Raw genomic sequence first — 18933 nt, 5'->3', positions numbered from 1 at the left:
CTTAATGGTGGTGGCACTGGTGGATAGCGTCTGGGTGGCACTGACTGCACTGGTTCAAAAAGCCATATATATTTCATTATTTCAATTCTCAATCTCATTGGTCCTCTCCTCATAATATATTAATAACTTAAGATTAGTTGATGAACTTCTTGGCGGCCCTGGCAGGATGATGGGGACACCTGCCACTTCTGGAGCCGAGCCGCTGTGATTCCCCAACATGTGACAAAGTGACAGCCAGGAAATCTAGTGGCTAGTAGTGCTCAACAATAGCGCTTTTATATATAAAAATGAAATAAAATATACTGACTCACAATTTAGTAGTAGGTAGCGTGTAGCAGTAGGCAGCACAACTCAATACAATCAATCCCACAGCCTCGCTCGCGCCGCGGGCAGCGGAATCACTGTCATGATCATCAAGTTAAGACCGCACTGGAGGAGCCGTGCTGCCGTCTTCCCGCTCGAGGTCTCCGCCTCTAAACATGTTGTGTGTCACTCAGACTCCACCCCTTAGGGCCCTTACTGAGAGGAGTTGTGACACGGGCGGCGGGACTCGGAGCATTTTCTTCGTTATCTCACCTTCTTCTCTATGAGGTGAGTGAGGTGGACCGTGGAGAGGGCCTAATCCTTGCCATGGCAAATGTGCCATTTGAGAATCAAATAATCAATATAAAATATTAATATATTATATACACACGGGTCATGGGTGGCTTTTTTGAACCAAGAAGAGTGAGACTGACGGCTATGATGATTATCCGACCATCCATGGTCCATGGACCATAAGTGTTGTGTTGTGGTGGTGCCTGTGCTTCCTGCGGCCTGCCTCTGCCTGTGCTTCCTGCGGCTTGCCTCTGCCTGTGCGGCTGTGCCTGCCTCTGCCTGTGCTTCCTGCGGCCTGCCTCTGCCTGTGCGGCTGTGCCTGCCTCTGCCTGTGCGGCTGTGCCTGCACTGCAGTGGCCACTGGCAGTGGCACTTGACTTGAGCAAAGCAAATGAGCACTACTAGTGTGAAGGACAGGTGGTGGAAGCATGTTCTGACAAGTTCTTATAATGAAAATAATATAGACTGCTTTTTGAACGAGTGCAGTGCCAGTGCTACTAAGGTGAGAGGCAGAGAGAGAGGCTATCCAGTCCACCACTTTATTAGAGCAGATGACAGAAGAAAGGTGGAAGCATCTGACAGCAAGTGACAAGCACTTCTTAGATTGCACACTGGAATTCAGTTATGGACTTTTCGTTATAAAGTTTAGTTTTCACACTTAAACTTTCACCTAACTTATTCACAATCACAACTTATTTTATTGTGGTGTTGTCATATATATTTTATATGAATTAAATTTACATTGTGGGAATAATTTGCACTGCATTTAGCACAAACATGTCACTTTATTTTTGATACTGTGGGCGATGATTTTGAATACAAGAAGAATATATATAATTGCAGGCACTTTATTAGCATTTTTAGCACAGCCACTTTGTTAGTAGTTTTTGATGCATTTTTCACTTTAAGCGTTGTAGGTTTGATGAAGCTGGCCTGGCACATCATCATCAATTGAGCAAATCAAATCGCGATTAAGAAGACTGCGCATGCTCCTGTTCTGCCTTTTGATCAGCTGAAAAGATGGACGAACCAAAAACACCGCCTTCCACCCCTGGCCCTTCAACTTCAAGTGATCTGCCTGGCTGTGAGAGTGAGGAAGCTCATGAAGGAGACCACCCCTGGCTTTAAAAGGTGGATGCTTTAAAAGGGGAAGGGAGGAACATACTTTATCTGTTTTTTGTTTACAAAAAGTTACAGTCTAAGGAATTGTGATTGTCCTTTAGGTTAATCATTTGAATAAATCATTTGAAATAATAAAAAACAATATGATGTTCAAACTTTTGACTTCTTTCTTTAATAACTACATAACACAGTACTTGTACTTCTACTTTCAGTACTTGAGTAGAAATTTTTTTTCAAAACTACTGGTACTTTTTACTTTTAGTACTTAAGTAGCAAATTTTTTTTAAAAAAACTACTTGCAATACTTAAGTAAAAAAAATGTTGAATACTTTAGTACTTCTACTTAAGTAACTTTTTCTGCGAGCACTTCCACTTCTACTCAAGTCACTTTTTAATCGAGCACTTGTACTTTTACTCAAGTAGAAATTTTGAATACTTTATACAAGTCTGTTCCTACATAACCGCACCCAACACTCACATTTCCATATATATATGGGAACTGGGGGTATAAAATTTGTTTTGTGGTTTGTTTGTTTTTATTTGCAGTGTTTTACTTAAATTTTTTTAAACTTTAGTTTAGTTGTTCTCCTTCAGGTCCTCTAACCTTGTAGATGGTGACATGGACTTGTTGTGTGGGAATGAGCAGGAGGGGCTCGGGGTTATCTTCTACCCAATGAGCTTGTTATGGATAAAAGATGAAAGTGTCTTCTGGGAATTTACAGGGATTTGGATGTTTAGAGGGTTACATAAGTGGGCGGGGCTGGTATTAATGAGGGGCGTGTCATATTGTAATCAGTTTCTTAGCATAGATGATATAAATGGTATAAATATATCCTTGAAATGTAAACAATCTATCTCTTTTCTTCTGTTGGTAAAGTGTCACATATATATGATTAATAAAGTTGGATTTTATTTTCTCCTCACAATACTGTGGTCTGGGTTCTTCTACAACACATCCACCCAAAAATGTAATCTTCCAGTTATAGAAGTCTGGTGGAATGGGTGACAAGCTGATTGTATCTCTTAGGTCCAGGGGTGGCTTGACCCCTAAAAGAGGCTCAGTCCACTCCTGGAGGTGCCCACAACTTAATATACAGAAGAGAGGTTTAAGCCTGGAGGAGGCATGGCATTCTTTATGATGGTTTCTGCAGTGCTGGGAGAGGACTCCGGTGCTGGCCGGCTGAGAGAGCGATGGTGGAGCCATGGGGATGGTAGCAGCGGCAGCCACTCCGGCCACCTCTCCCCCTGTGGAATTCAGCAGAGGGGTGGGGCTACCGTCCCCATCCCCACCATAGGGGACAGCCAGTGCTGAACTTAGAGAGCTGGAGGTGGCAGAAGACACTGCAGAGCGGAGTCATCTCAGAGCTAGCAACCCGCCTTGTGTGTAGCAGGTCAGTGTGTGATCGCCAGCCCAGCAGTTTAGTGTCACTCTGCTTTATTCTATACCAGCAAGGCTGAGTGTTCCTGCCCATTGCCCATCCACCAGGTGCTATTCCCTATCCCATATCTAATAACCCTGATTTCTATATACATAGTGAGTGCTATTCCCTATATACTGTATAAGACTGATATGTGTACACTGAGTGCTGGTACCTACCTGCATATATAACACTGACATCTTTATACGGAGTGCCACTCAGTGTACAGATATCAGTGTTATATATAGGGAAGATTCGGGGTGTCTGGCTGTGCAGGGTGGGGGATCCCAGCTACTTGCAGCCAGTGATGGAAGTAACTGCGTTTAAGTAAACGGCGTTACTTAAAGCAGTTAATTTTGAGGGTAACGAGTAATCTATCTGAATACTCGTGCCCTCTCTGTAACGCCGGTGCCACTACTTCGGCGGCCTTACCGCAATTACATCTACCGCCACTAGATGGCAGCAGTGTAATTGTAATTCCCCCTCTCCTCTATGACCGCGGCCGGCGCTGCCCACGGTAGTGCAGAGAGAGAGAGGAGGAGGAGACTTGATGAGGAGAGGCGAGCGGCAGAGCACAGCGTGCCAGGCCCAGGAGGGCAGAGCATGCGACTAGCCGACCACCATTGCCACTTTTCCAGCCACACCACCAGCAGCCAGCCAGACAGCAGCAGCACAGTAGGTACCAAAAAACAAAATACAGTTACTGACAGACTCAGTCAGTCAGGACTCAGACCGCCACCACCACCAGTGTGCCACACCGCCACCACCAGTGTGCCACACCGCTGCCACCACCACCACCTGTGTGCCACACTGCCACCACCAGTGTGCCACACTGCCACCACCACCACAAGTGTGCCACGCCGCCACCACCACCACCACCAGTGTGCCACTGCCACCACCACCGTGCAACACTGCCACCACCACCACCAGTGTGCGACACCACCAGTGTGCCACACCGCCACCACCAGTCTGCCACACCACCACCACCAGTGTGCCACACCACCAGCCAGTCACTCCAGGCAGCAGGTACCAAAAAACAAAAAAAAAAACAAAATACAGTTACTCACACAGTCAGGAAGACTCAGACCCCCACAGTGTGCCACACTGCTACCACTATTAAAGATCTTAGAGAACGTAATTGAATTATAGTAAAAAAAGTCGCAGTTACTTTGCTGAGTAACTAATTACTTTTTCTATGTGGTAACTGAGTCACTAACTCAATTACTTTTTGGGAGAAGTAATTTGTAACTGTAACTACAGTAATTACTTTTTTAAAGTAAGATGACCAACACTGCTTGCAGCTCCTATAGGGCTTTGCTACATGGTGATGAATTAAGGACTGCTCAGATCATAAAGAAGCTACTGCCCCTCCCCCTATGTCACCTATCCGGAGTATTCAGCACACTACTCACCTAACGGAGATCACCCTTTCTAGAATGAGATTCCGATGGATTCCTTCCTAAGATTTGGATGATGTGTGAGAGTGTAAAAAATGAAAGATAAAACCATCATTGTTGAGTCCAATAGTGGTGATCAGAAAGAGAAATGGTGGAGTATGAATATGTATTGATTACAGAACTGTGATTCATAGAACTGATCCAGATCAATACACTCCTCCTCACACTGGGGAACCTCTTATCCTGCAAGGCAGTAAATGGACTTGAGATTCGGGGACTATCAAGTATCCATGAGTGATGATAATCAATAGAAGACGGCTTTTATGTGCCCCCTGGGGTTTTCCCAGTTTGTTTGCATGTCCCAGGGGATTATTGGTACACCGGATGCTTTTCATCATGGAATGGAATGTTATTTATGTCCCCCTGCTAGACAGCAGAGCCAGGTTGTGACCTCACTTTTCTCTGCACTGTATAGGGAATTCAGATTGGTCACCACCCTGCCCCCTCCTGTGACTGAACAAAGAAGAAGACACTGTCACTACTGCCCCTCCCCCTCCAGTGTGACTATAGCACAGTGAGTAGGTGGTAGTTAAAAAAAAAGTTACCAAAATTTGATATATTTTCTGAAAGCGGAGACCCTGTAGAATAAAAAGATGGCGGTTGCAATTTTTTCGGTCACACAATATTTGTGCAACTTTTTATCAGTTCTACATTTTCAGTAAACTATACGTTCCAATAAATGTTAGTGCAGACAAAGCACAATATAATACCACATTGTTTGTACAAAATAAAAGATGAACCAAGGGGAGGAGGTAGAGCTGGAATTTTTAGCACTAATAGGTAAAGCGGCAAAACTAGGATCAGTCATCATATTGGGGGACTTCAATTATCCCGACATTGACTGGGAAGAGGGGACTACACACTCGCATAAGGCCCGCCTATTCACGGAAACCTTACAGGATAACTACATGTCGCAGTTGGTGGATTCCCCTACTAGAGAGAATGCTATCCTGGATCTATTGATCACTAATGACCCAGACATAATCTCGGAGGTAGGAGTCCAGGACAACCTGGGCTCTAGCGATCACAGGATGATCACATTTAGTATAAATAACAATATAAAAAGGCAAGTGGGGAACATAAGAACCCTAAACTTCAGAAGGGCAGACTTTCCAAAATTGTACTCATTGATGGAAAGGGTAAACTGGGACCAAACCCTGGGATCACTGACCACAGAGGAAAAATGGGAATGCTTTAGAACAATATTAAGCAAAGGCATCTTGCAGTGCATTCCTATGGGGAATAAATTTAGAAGAGACAAAGCCAAACCTGGCTGGCTAAACCGTAGCGTTAAAAAACTTATTAGGGGAAAAAAATTGGCCTTCAAGAAGTATAAATCAGAGGGCACAGTATCGGCCTTCCAGCAATACAAGGAGGAAAATAAGAAGTGTAAACACAAAATCAAGATGGCTAACATCAACTTTGAGAGACAAATAGCGGAGGATAGTAAAAAAAACCCAAAGAAATTCTTTAAATATATCAACAGCAAAAAAACTAGGGCAGAGCATATTGCACACATAATTAACAATGATGGGAGGATGGTTACAGAGGACACTGAAAAAGCAACCGTGCTGAATTCTTTTTTCTCGTCAGTCTTTACGCAGGAAAAGGAAGGGTACACTGACCATTTTGGAGGGGATGATAAGGGACTATATCGTAGAGTATGCTAAAGATAACAACATCATCAGTAGTAACCAGCACGGGTTTACAAATGGGCGATCTTGTCAAACCAATCTCTTAGCATTCTACGAGGAAGTGAGCTGTGAGCTAGATAGGGGGAGACCAGTGGATGTGGTGTACTTGGATTTCGCTAAGGCGTTTGATACAGTTCCCCACAAGCGCTTAATTTATAAAATAAGGTCTGCAGGTATCGACAGCAGGGTTTGCTCTTGGATACGGAATTGGCTAAAAGGCCGTGTCCAAAGGGTAGTAATAAACAGCGCATACTCAGACTGGTCTGAGGTAGTAAGCGGGGTGCCCCAGGGCTCAGTCCTGGGACCAACCTTGTTCAATTTATTCATAAACAGCATTGAGGACGGGATCAGTAGTTCGTTATCAGTTTTTGCAGATGACACAAAATTGGCCAGGGCAATAACTGCACAGCATGAAGCAGATATCCTACAGAATGACCTGGACAAAATTACGGAGTGGGCAACGACATGGCAAATGAGGTTTAATGTGGAGAAGTGTAAGGTTTTGCACTTGGGGACCAAAAACATAAAAACACAATACACGTTAGGAGGGGAACCCTTGGGGGAATCAAAAATGGAGAAGGATCTGGGAGTCTTAGTTGATGATAGATTAGGCAACAGCATGCAATGCCAAGCGGCAGCTTCCAAAGCCAACAGAATATTAGCATGCATAAAGAAAGGGATGTATTCCAGAGATAAGACTATAATCCTTCCACTTTATAAAACTCTGGTCCGACCACATCTGGAGTATTCTGTCCAGTTCTGGTCGCCAGTCCTCAGGAGGGATGTGTTGGAGCTGGAGAAAGTCCAGAGAAGGGCAACTAAACTGATTAGGGGGTTGGAGGACCTTACCTATGAAGAGCGGCTGCAATCGCTCGATTTATTTTCCCTGGAGAAAAGACGTCTGAGAGGGGACATGATAGCAATTTATAAATATCTTAATGGGGATCTCAGCTTAGAAGAAAAGCTGTTCATTCGAAGGAATTGCATGAGGACTCGAGGACATACAATGCGATTAGAGGAGAAGCGTTTTAACCTCAGGCAACGTGGGGGGTTCTTTACTGTTGGGGCTACAAGATTGTGGAATTGTCTACCACAAGAGGTGGTTTCTGCGGGTAGTATGGTGACTTTCAAAAGACTCTTAGACTTACATCTCAAGGATCAGGAGATTGAGGGCTATGTTAGATGATTACAGTCACACACACCTACACAGGTTGAACTGGATGGACTATTGTCTTTATTCAACCTCACCTACTATGTAACTATGTAACTATGTAAGTTGTGTGGAGTAAAAGGATACAAATCCTGTGTGTGTCCATGAGACTGGGAGAATTACAGCGCCCAAAATGATCAATAGGTGACATTTTCACTGCTTGTGGACCGCCCACTGCGTTCTTACTGCGGCCGAGGGGCCCCGCAGTGCTGGATGAGGTACATGGATGTCATCCAGCATTTCCAGGTAGGGGGCGCTCCCACCACCCCATCTGTGCTGTCATTCAGTGCAGCACAATTCGGTCAGCAGGTCCCAGCCAATGATTTTTGGCCTGGACCTGCTGATTGGCTGTGTCAATGTTTTGTAATCACAGACACAGGAACTGCACCGTTCTTCTCTCTCTCTGAGCCCTTTTCTGTTCTGTTCTGTCCAATCAGCACATTTACACTTCCACACACTTAGTGAGGCACATTTAACCCCTTGATCTCCCTCCAGGTAACCCTTTCACTGCCCTCTCACAGTGTCATTAGTACAGTGTACAGCATTTTCACTGATCACTGTATTAGTGTCACTAGTGACTTCAGATAACGTCAGAGTCAGTCAGCGTCCCTCCCAGATAGTATCAGATTGTCCGCCACACTATCGCCATCCACATTTAACTCCTTTATTGCCAGAAACATTATCAAAGTCACACTATAACCGCCAATATTGATATAGAGTCTGAACATGGATCAGTATATTGATCACAAACAGAACTATACCAGTGTCCCCAATAGTGTAGTGTCCCCAAAAATGCAGTGTTAGTGGGATCAGCCCCGTTCTCTGATCACTGCCACCTCTAATACATTGTGCACAAAACCGCAGTGTTAGAAAGATCAGGCCTGATCTCTGCAGCACTAGCAGGGAAATCTTATTTCTAGCACACAAACCATCACTGACAGCCAGGAGCTCTTTTTCCCGTGAGTCGCACTAGGTACCTGTAAATTTACTGCCCAAAATGTCCAAAGAAAGGTCCACTAGTGAGGAGGCCTACAGGATTCTGCACATGACAGATGAGAGTGAAGGGGAATCCTCTCTATCAGAATCCGGCTCAGAACATGAGCCTGTGGAAAGCAGCGGCTCCCTGACAGGGAGCTCAGACGATGGAGAAGATGTCCCTGCTAAGATCAGACGTACCCGACCCCAGGTTACTGAGGTGCTAGAAAAGCAGAGTTATGCTCATATGCAGCAGAGTGCCAGTACTAGCGCTGCTCCAGAGGCCTCGTACATCCTGGCCTTTTACACACCAGCACTGCAGTATCCCATGGTGATGTGGAGAGTCCCAGAAGTGCAGTACAAGCTGGTGAGGAGGCCGGCACTAATAGCGGAGTGCAAGCGCAGCCACCAAGATTTCAAGCACAGGCCTGTAGAGCCCATTCAGAGGAGCTTGTGAACTCTAATTGGCTGCCCCCAGATTCAGCAGCACCCATTACCCTCCCCCTCATTCACAGCCCAGCTCAGGGTTCAGATGGAAACGGAAAACTTAACAACCACCCTGACTTTTTTTTTTAGCTGTTTTTCACTGAAGACCTCTTTAATTTGATTGTGGACCAAACTAATCTTTATGCTGACCAATACATCACCGCCAACCCAAACTCATACCTTGCCAGGAAACTTGAGTGGAAACCTGTCACGATTTCTGAATTTAAGACTCTTTTGGACCTCACCCTTAATATGAGCGTTACAAAAATGCATTGCAGTCATATTGGTCCACAGACCCGATTCATCATATGCCCGTGTTCTCTGCTGCAATGGCCAGGCATAGATAGGAGAAAATAATGTGTTTCATGCACTTCAATGACAATACACTTGCAGCAAAAAATAAGATCTTCCATGGACTCAACATGCCTCTCAGCAAATACCTTGGGGTGTATACTTTCCAAAAAGGGGTCATTTAGGGGATGATTTACAGACCTGGCATTTAGGAGCCTCCGAAAATGTGATAGGTAGTCAGGAAAATCAATGTGCCTTGAAATCCTAAAGGTGGTCATTGGATTTTGGGGACCTGTATGTGGCTAGGCTGCCAAAAAGTCTCTCACATGTGGTATCAGCATATTCAGGAGAAGTAGAAGAATGTGTTTTGGGGTGTAATTCCACATATACCTATGGCATGTGTGAGAAATATCTAATTTAAAAAACAACTTTGTGTAAAATATATATATTTTTTTTTTCTTTTTCCAACAACTTATTGGCAAAAAAAAAAAAAATCTTCTATGTATTCAGCATGTCTCTGAGCAAACATCTTCTGAAAAGGGGTCCTTTGGGGGATCTTTGTACTGTCTTGAAATTTTAGTGCCTCAAAAAATGTGACCCGAATCATCATATGCCCGTGTTCTCTGCTGCATCCATCGATGACTGATCAGTGTACCGGCTCGTTGCCTGTACCATGTGATCACTATGACCAATCGCAGCAGATCACATGACATTTGTAAACAATGGATGGCTTACTTTCATGTCATCCATTTTGTACAATTGTGTAGCAAGCTGTGATTGATCACCCTGATCACATAGTACAGACAGGGCCAACCACAGCCCATCTGTACCATATTATTAAATGTAACTGATTAAAAATGGTTGATCGGGTTAGTATAATGTACTAGTATAAACAATCAAAATTTGTAAAATTATCACTTCCCCAGAGTAGTACAATGTTACTATGGTAACGCTGTATTGCTCTGGTAACAGTGTTTAAAAAAAATTGTAAAAAAAAAAGTAATAGAAAGGAAAAAAAAAATATTATTTTCATATTATTATCTTTTTTTCCATACTGTCACCAGTTAGTGTCCCTGATCACCATCACACCCATTATATGACAATGCTGTATTGCACTGGTGACAGAATGTTAAAAGAAAATGTGATTTTTTTTTAAACTTTCCTAAAAATTGTGACAAAAAATCAAAAACTTCAAAAAACTTGCCATGCCTCTTACTAAATACCTTGGACTTTATAAAAGGGATAATTTGGGTGGGAGGAGGGGAGGGGATATTTGTACTGTCCTGGCATTTTCAGCCCTCAAGAAATGAGATCGGCTGTCAGTACACCAGGATTGGTCGATTTTCAGTAGTTACTCATACAGCAGTTTGTGGACTCCATAACAATCCTACAGACTAAATAATATACACTGATTTGGGTTATTTCCATCAAAAATGTAGCAGAATACATTTTGGCCTAAACTTCTGAAGGAAGATTATTAATTTCCAAATTTTTTGACAGTAACAGAAAAGAAAAACTTTTTTTTCAATATTTTCTGTAGTTTTTCATTTATTTAGCAAACAATAAAAGACCCAGTGGTGATTAAATACCACCAAAACAACGCTCTATTTGTGTGAGAAAAAAATGATAAAAAATTCTAATGGTTACAGTGTTGCATGACTGCGTAATTGTCATTCAAAGTGTGACAGCTCTGAAAGCTGAAATCTAGCCTGGGCAGGAAGGAGGCAAAAGTTCCCGGTACTGAAGTAGTTAAAGTAACACAGTACTGAATTGCAAAACAAGCCCTGGAGATGAAGGGGGTAAATCCTTCCAGAGGTTAATAAATCTTTCTTTAATTGTACACAGTTTGGTTTTAGCTTCATTTTATACTTCTTGTGGCTGCAGTTCTTCTGAGCTCCACAAGGTGGTGATCTCACTTATACAGAGACAGGAAATCTCTCTGGAAGACAGGAAGTGATGTAAGGTACAGACAGGAAGTGAGGTATAGTACAGACAGGAAGTGAAGTGAGGTACAAACAGGAAGTGAAGTGAGGTACAGACAGGAAGCTCCATGTGGGAGGAATTATAGAGGAGACATTGCTGGAAGTATCAGCGGAGGAGGTAATGAGATTGTATTTTATCATATCTCCCATCACTCTCCCTTGTAGGACTCCATATTTCTCTGTCCCTCTTTTCGGTCTGATGTACACACAGACATATGAACATACAATATAACGCCACAAAGTCTTCATATCGCTCTCAGATTTCCCTCAGATATCAGATTATTTCACGTACTGAAGTGAAAACACTGATATAAAAGAAAAGTAATGGTGAAATAAAACATAAGTGGGTGTAACTGATCACATTGTCACCAAACGTCACCCCCAAATAAAAGTTTTCCCTGTAAGGGTCCGGTCACACCAGGAACTGCACGTTTCTCATGAATTTCCACATGTGCGTTTACATGCGTTCTCAGTGCATTTTTTAGCATTGGGAAGGACAGGGGATCAAAGGAGACAAACTTGTGTTTTGTCCCCAGAGTCACATTGCGTTGTGTTTACTCCCATGTACATGCGTTTATGTACTCACAAAATCAGATACTTAAAGACTCATCCAAACCACATGTCAGTGTTTATCATCCACCTGGATGGAGATCCCTCTTTGGATGGGATGATCCCTCTGCACAGTGCTGGACTGGTGAAGCCTGACAGGGAGAGCAGCAGCTGCTGCCGCTATATCACACAGGCAGGCCGCCGCATGGATTTTTTATTTTCATTTTTCAAAACATTGTGACAAAGATTAGATCTTCAAAATACTCACCATGCCTCTTATCCAATACTTTGGGGTGTCTACTTTCCAAAAAGGGGGTGATTTTGGGGGGTGTTTGTTCTATCCTGGCATTTCAATACCTCCAAAACTGTGATAGGTAGTGAGGAAGAGAAATACGCCCTTTGAAAGCCTGAAGGTGGTCATTGGATTTTGGGGACCTGTATGTGGTTAGACTGCCAAAACCTCTCCCACATGTGGTATCCCCATACTCAGGAGAAGTAGCAGAATGTGTTTTGGGGTGTAATGCCACATATATCCATGGCTTGTGTGAGAAATATATCATTAAAGTGACAACTTTGTGTACAAAAAAGAAAAACTATTTTTTTGTCATATTTAAAAACCTTTTTGCGATAAATAAAATCTTCCATGCACTCACCATGCCTCTCAGCAAATATCTCTGGGGCGTCTACATTCCAAAAAGGAGTAATTTTGGGGGTTTATGTACTGCTGTGGCATTTTAGTACTTCAAGAAATGTGATAGGAGTCAGAAAGTAAAAGCTGTGTAAATTCCAGTATATATCCCATAGTTTGTAGACTGTATTGTATTCTGCTACATGTCTTTGGTAAAAATATATATATTTCTTAAATTTATGAAAAAATTTGATTTTATTGGATATTTTTTTTATAATAGAAAGTATAAAATGTTTTTTTTTTTCCAAATGTATAATTTATATAATAAAAAATAGAAACCCCAGTAGTTAGCAAATATCACCAAATAAAATCTTTGTTTTTGTGAAAAAAATGATGTAAACTTAATTTGGGTACAGCGCTGCATGACCGTGCAATTGGCAGTTAAAGTAGCGCAGTGCAGAATAGTAAAAAATGCCCTGGTCATGAAGGGGGGGGGGGACCTTCTGAAGCTAAAGAGGTTAAATTGCATTTATGTGCCAAGAAATAACTTTAATGTATAATTTAAATAAATTAGAACTACCAACATTTTACTCTCTAGGGTGTCTGCTGTCAATAGATATATAATATATTGGGGGTTTTAAGTAATCTTCAGGATATAAAATGATTTTTGAAACATGTAAACAAGAAAAATAAAAAACATAAAAAAAATGGCTCCAGGACCCTTTATTACACACTGAGTCCAGGAACCCACAGAGAGACCACGTTTCCCCTGACTTCCTCTCCAGGCTGTGATCCCACTCTGGTTGGGCGCCACCTACAGTGGAAGAAGAAGACTGCACCTGCCTACATCTGCTTTATGCTTTGTCTGATCAGGATGACGGGCATTTCTCCCCGAACGCAGAGTGCCCTAAACACGAGGTAAACGTGGTGCAGCATTTAGCCCAGTCCAGCTGTAGTGTGACAGGCTGCAGGCAGCGGGGGTGGACGCTGTACCTGTGCCTACCAGGTGTATTATACCGCCAGCATTACACACACAGGGGCTGGACCCCCCATGTACAAGGGACCTAAGAGATACAATCAGCTTGTCACCCATTCCACCAGACTCCTATAACTGGAAGATTACATTTTTGGGTGGATGTGTTGTAGAAGAACCCAGACCACAGTATTGTGAGGTGAAAATAAAATCCAACTTTATTAATCATATATATGTGACACTTTACCAACAGAAGAAAAGCGATAGATTGTTTACATTTCAAGGATCTATTTATACCATTTACATCATCTATGCTAAGATACTGATTAACATATGACACACCCCTCATTAATACCAGCCCCGCCCACTTATGTAACCCTCTAAACATCCAAATCCCTGTAAATTCCCAGAAGACACTTTCATATTTTATCCATAACAAGCTCATTAGATACAAGATAACCCCGAGCCCCTCCTGCTCATTCCCACACAACAAGTCCATGTCACCATCTACAAGGTTAGAGGACCTGAAGGAGAACAAGACCATGACCACCAGGACCATCGCCTGACTGAAGCCATGCTCACATTTCTTTCTAATGCTGCTTTTATGGTCTCCTCAGATACAGATCTGGCAGATGTACATTAGTGTAACCCTTTCACTCCAATCTGTGCTTGACCATTTTTTTTTTGGGGTACAGAGGTGACATTAGGGGTCTAACGTCTCTTTAAAGAGGACCTGTGACCAGCAATATGCTATCACATGAGGGGCTATCAACCCCCTATGTGATAGAAATAAAGTTGAGGGAAAAGTTAAAACAAACTTAAAGTATCACACTGTAAATAAAAATAAAAAAACACACAAAAAAAATGTACATCCCCCCCCAGTTCCTGTGTACATATACGAAACGCCAGTGCTGGGTGCGGTTATGTAGGAAAACAACAATCACACGACACATCTTACATATCGCTGCACACACCAGAGTGAGAGGAATAACTCTAGGGACATCATTCATGGATAACTATTTATACTGATGACCTGTAAAGGATTTTAGAGCGTCACCTATGGGACATTTTTGGTATTGAAGTTTGTCACCATTTCAAAAGTCCATCCAATTTTTAGAGCTTGACATGTTTGGTATCTATATACAAGACACAAACCTCATATTTTATATTTCAATGAAATTGGGTATTAAATTGTGTTTGTGTGCACTAAAATTATCTGCAGTGCTTCTTTTCTTTACAGAAAATGTGCATTTGATAAAAAATTGTGCTAATATGCTCCGAAATAAAAAAATAAAACTACCAACATTTTATTCTCCAGAGTCTCTGCTTTGAGAAAAAAAAATGTTTGTGAGTTTTAAATAATCATCTGGCCTAAAAATGTGAATTTAACCATGTGCATAAAAAATGTACAATCAACTCTGGCAGTAAAAGAAAGAACCACACCAATGTAGAAAATTATTATCACAACTATAGTAACAACTAATGGCTTAGGAAGGAAACCCACCATATTACTCAACCAAGTTCCAACTAAACCCATCCAAGACAATGGATCCCACTTCCTCCCACCCAGGTGCCGGTTGGAACTCCTTTACCTTGTGTAGATATCTCCTTCTGAGATCCTCATGATATAAAATAAATGTACAACACTCTCTATGTGACACCAGATTGTAGACTCCACCTTGAGCTTCCCAGAGATAGTCAGCAGCCATGCAGTTCTGTGACACCACCTTAGGTGATGGAGACACTTCTGCTGTCAGCTCTGCTATAACATCAATGGTCTCATTGGTTATCTGATCCATGACTCCAGTACACGGGTTCATCCTAATTATCTTAGATTACTTAGATTCCCCATCCCGTCTATGAAGAGATCACTGCATAAAACATTTCCACTCCAGAGAAAATGTTTCTTCTCACTGGAAGGCCAGGGGAGTATTGGGAGAAATTGAGGCTTTCCCTTACAGATACGGGAGGGGCAACATAACCTAAAGTACAGCTATGGGGGAATTGAAGGGAAGACATTTTAGGGTGCTCCTTCCACACAAGAAGTATATTTTATCTGGAAGGACTAGGAATCCATTGGACCAATGGGAATTAAACATTCTGCAATTACATTGAGAAACCATGAAATTTTACTGGCCTGTGATTGGCTCTCCTATTGTTAGCGAGGTAAGTGAGACTTCCCTTGTCGGTGTCATTAATGGAATTTAAGAATCCATGTGAAATGTTTCTCCTAAAACCAAAAAGGTGACCCCCTTGGGTAGGTACCCATCCTAATATTCCTAAGAAGAGTTTGTAGTCCTGGCTACTACAGGAAAGATGCGGGCAATCATTTACACCTTTTACAGCAGGACAGTAAATATCAGAACACAATTCATACATAAGACCAACAGCAAGAAGTCTGCTAACTTAATGTGTAATACAATCTGTCATCATCATTCCCAGAGTTCCCTCTGCAACATCGTTTTATCACCTGTTATCCTGTCTGTAGATCTGTTATTTTCCCACCTTCTGTAACAGGGTGACAACCCCCATCATTCTGCAGTAACATTACACAGCAGCGTTGTCACCCTGTACAGGGAAGTCTTAGATAGATTATAAGTTAATGTGTAAGGTAAAGTCTACAGGCTTGGAAAGATCAGTTTGCTAATGGATAGAAAATTGGCTTAAAGATAGAATTCAGAGAGTAGTGGTCAATGATTCTTACTCTGAATGGTCTAAGGTTATCAGTGGTGTACCCCAAGGTTCAGTGTTGGGACCCTTACTTTTTAATATCTTTTTTAATGATATCGGGTCTGGGATTAAAAGTACCATTTCAGTCTTTGCAGATGACACCAAGCTTTGCAGTGGAATAACTTCCCTACAGGATGTCTCCAACTTACAAGCTGACCTCAATGCACGGTTTCATTTGTCAATTATGGGGTAAATGAGGTTTAATGTTGATAAATGTAAAGTTATGCACTTGGGGGGTAAGAATATGCATGAATTATACATACTAGGGGGAGTCGAACTGGGGGAATCCATAGCGGAGAAGGATCTGGGGAAATCCATAGCGGAGAAGGATCCGGGGGAATCCATAGTGGAGAAGGATCTGGGGGAATTTATAGCGGAGAATGATCTGGGGGAATCCATAGCGGAGAAGGATCTGGGGGAATCCATAGCAGAGAAGGATCTGGGGGAATCCATAGCGGAGAAGGATCTGGGAGAATTCATAGCGGAGAAGGATATGGGGGAATCCATAGCGGAGAAGGATCTGGGGGAATCCATAGCGGAGAAGGATCTGGGGGAATCCATAGCGGAGAAGGATCTGGGGGAATCCATAGCAGAGAAGGATCTGGGGAAATCCATAGCGGAGAAGGATCTGGGGGAATCCATAGCGGAGAAGGATCTGGGTGTTCTGATAGATCCTAAGCTTAATAATAACATGCAATGCCAAGCTGCAGTTTCCAAAGCAAGCAAAGTCCTTTCTTGTATTAAAAGAGGCATGGACTCCAAAGAGAGAGAGAGAGAGAGATAATTTTCCCCCTGTACAAATCATTAGTAAGACCTCATCTGGAATATGCAGTTCAGTTTTGGGCTAAAGTTCTCAAAAAGGATATCAGGGGAACGGGAGAAAGTGCAGAGAAGGGCAACCAAACTGATAAGAGGCATGGAGGAGCTCAGCTATGAGGAGAGATTAGAGGAACTGAATTTATTCTCTCTTGAGAAGAGGAGATTAAGGGGGGATATGATAACCATGTATAAATCCATAAGTGGGGATATAATCACCATGTATAAATACATAAGGGGGGGATATGATCTCCATGTAAAAATTACATAAGAGGTCCATATAGTGACCTTGACCTTAAATTGTTCACTCAACACAGAGGACAAGGGGGCGTTCTTTACGTCTAGAGGAAAACAGATTTTGTCTCCAAATACGGAAAGGTTTCTTCACCGTAAAAGCTGTGAAAATGTGGAATAGACTCCCTCCAGAGGTGGTTCTGGCCACCTCACTAGATTGCTTTAAAAAAGTCCTGGATTCTTTCCTGGGTGTACATAATATAAATGGCTACTAGGATTTATAGGTAAAGTTAATCCAGGGAATATCTGATTGCCTCTCTGGGGATCAGGAAGGAATTTTTTTCCCCTGCTGGAGAAAATTGGATCATGCTTTTCTGGGGTTTTTCGCCTTCCTCTGGATCAACTGCGGGTATAGGATTGTGTATATGGGATTGTGTTTGGGTTTTCAATACTGTTTTTTTTTTTTTAAATGGTTGAGCCAGATGGACTTGTGTCTTTTTTCAACCTGACTAACTATGTAACTATGTATAAGTAAGACAACAAAAAAAGCCCAACTTCAGCTAACGCTTCTAAAGTAGTTACAGCAACAGGGGTTTTTTCTAAGGGTTATCCTCCATATGAATTAAAACTGACAGTAAGCAACCCCTCCAACTGCCAAATTGCTTAACCTTCAATAGGAAGTAGAATAAAAAAGATTAACTGGGAGGGTCAACAAGTAATAAAAATGTTACAAGGGGAGACTCGGAAAAACAAAAACTTGTTTGCTAATGACAGATCTTTTAGACCCTGCAGGTCTCATTAACCTGTTGCCAACCACCCGCCACCTTTTTACTGCGGCAGTGTGGCTCTCCTACACAAACTTTGGTCGCACGCCTGCAGCTAGGGGGCGAGCGCGCACGCTGCTGCCGTCACGTTCCTGCCCCACTCAGCAGCGGGGAAGCCAATGCACGGGGCAGGCGGCTCCGTTCCCCGCTGAGAGAGAAGGACGGTCGGATGTTGTAAACACAGCTGACCGTTCTTCTCCCTGGAATGATCATAGAGCCCCTGTGATCCTTCTATATAGGAACACAGGTCTCTATGATCATTTCACAAGCCACGCCCCCCCCACAGTTAGAATCACACCCCTAGGCTCACATTTAACCCCTTGATCACCCACAATGTTAACCCCTTCCCTGCCAGTGTCATTATTACAGTGACAGTGCATATTTTTAGCACTGATTACTGTAGTAATGTCACTGGTCCCCCCAAACATGTCAAAAATGTCAGTTAGGGGTACGATCTGTCCGCCGCATTGCTGCAGTCCCACTAAAAATTGCAGATCATCGCCATTACTAGTAAAAAAAAAAAATTATGTAAATCTTTCCCGTAGTTTGTAGACGCGATAACTTTGGCGCAAACCAATCAAAATACGCTTATTATGATTTTTGTTTTACCAAAAATATGTAGCAGAAAACAAATTGGCCTAAAAATGTTAAAAATTTTAGATTTTTTTTTTTTGAGAATGTTATATAGCAGAAAGTGAAAAAAATGGATTTTTGTAAAATCTTACTGTAAAATCCTTTTCTCTTAAGCTCATTGACAGGCGCAGTCTTCTTGATTAATATCAAATAGGGTTATACTGCCCTCTACAGGAGTAGGACACTAGGCAGAAGGAAAACGTTCTGGCCACACCTTTAGGGGCAGTCCCAGAGGGTATATCCTCTCTCTCTCTGCTACAGGAAGTCAGTTATGTCACAAAGCAGTGTTAGAGAATTTAACCCAACCCAACTCA

This window comes from Pelophylax lessonae (assembly GCF_965119305.1).
Source record: "Pelophylax lessonae genome assembly, chromosome: 2".
Lineage (NCBI taxonomy): Eukaryota > Metazoa > Chordata > Amphibia > Anura > Ranidae > Pelophylax > Pelophylax lessonae.
This window is presented reverse-complemented; position numbering follows the sequence as displayed.